Source organism: Aplysia californica, unplaced genomic scaffold (assembly GCF_000002075.1).
Source record: "Aplysia californica isolate F4 #8 unplaced genomic scaffold, AplCal3.0 scaffold00108, whole genome shotgun sequence".
In the NCBI taxonomy this organism is placed as follows: domain Eukaryota; kingdom Metazoa; phylum Mollusca; class Gastropoda; order Aplysiida; family Aplysiidae; genus Aplysia; species Aplysia californica.
This window is the reverse complement of record NW_004797378.1, coordinates 195,066-196,250: the sequence shown is the minus strand read 5'-3', so window position 1 is coordinate 196,250 and position 1,185 is coordinate 195,066.

Below are 1,185 nucleotides of genomic sequence, written 5' to 3'. Positions count from 1 at the left end.
AGAGAGAGAGAGAGAAAGAGAGAGAGAAAGAAGCCCATATATTATGTAGCATAATTTCCTCTTCAGATGTGAACATAGCTTCAATGTGACAAAGCAAAATTCAAATCTAACTTTGTTAATATTTTGTCGCGACATTGAAAGTTCAAATGTTACACCTGTTCTTTTTAGAAATAAAACTCTTATTATTTGTAAGATTAAATGTGAGCATAGATACTTCAATAAGAAAACAATTTCTTTTTCAAATGTGACTCTGCACGCTCAAGTGACATCAATGAAAAGGTGAATACAATGTACTTTGACCAGTGAAGAAAGGAAAAGTGCCTGCGGTTTACTCCCAGATCGCTGATGGAGATAAAACCCGTATTTACAAGGTATAATGATATTATCTAAGAGACTACATGTACTTGTAAAATGCGTATTTGCTAGACGTAAATCGCACAACTTCGTATAATATTGCTATAGGAGGAAAGGAGAGAAGTGATTATATAACACTACATCGTGGAGATAAGAGACAATGTTCGGTGTCTAGCATGTGAGCCGTTGTCTAAGATATTGTTGATAAGAAACAGACTTTATTATGGGCATGAACAAACAACAAAAAAGCCCTCTGAGTCTGCATCAGGGTCTGTGGTGTAGCGGTTAGGCTCTTTTCTGTCACACACAGTGACCCGAGATCGATTCCTGATCGATTCCTGAGTAGAGAGAAAATTTATCGAGTATCTGGGTCTTTCTGCTGGGATGATGTTTCTCTATGTTTCCAGCTCGGAGTGGCCCTGGCCAGCCTCTAAATAATCTGAATTGGGTTGATTGGGACGATAAACACCTACATTCAGAGTCTGGCTCTCACAAGCCTGCCATGTAAGCCGAACAACCATCAGTGCAGTTCGTGTTGGGCTCCTGGTTATCATGAAAAAGCAAGAAGGCACAGTGTGTTTAAAATAAAATCCGACTGCACCCAGGATCTGCACCATGCATCAACACGGAGTATGCCTTATTATGTGCATCGAATCCATCTACAAAATGGATCAAGCATAAATCTGCGGATGAAACAAACACGTGGACGGTCTCGTCGAGAGAAAAGAAGCAGTGCATGTCGTCCAAGGCCGACGTGGAACAAATTTTACAAAATAACATGTTATTGGGGGGATTTATTTTTTTATCTTTGGGATTTTTTGTTTGTTTTTT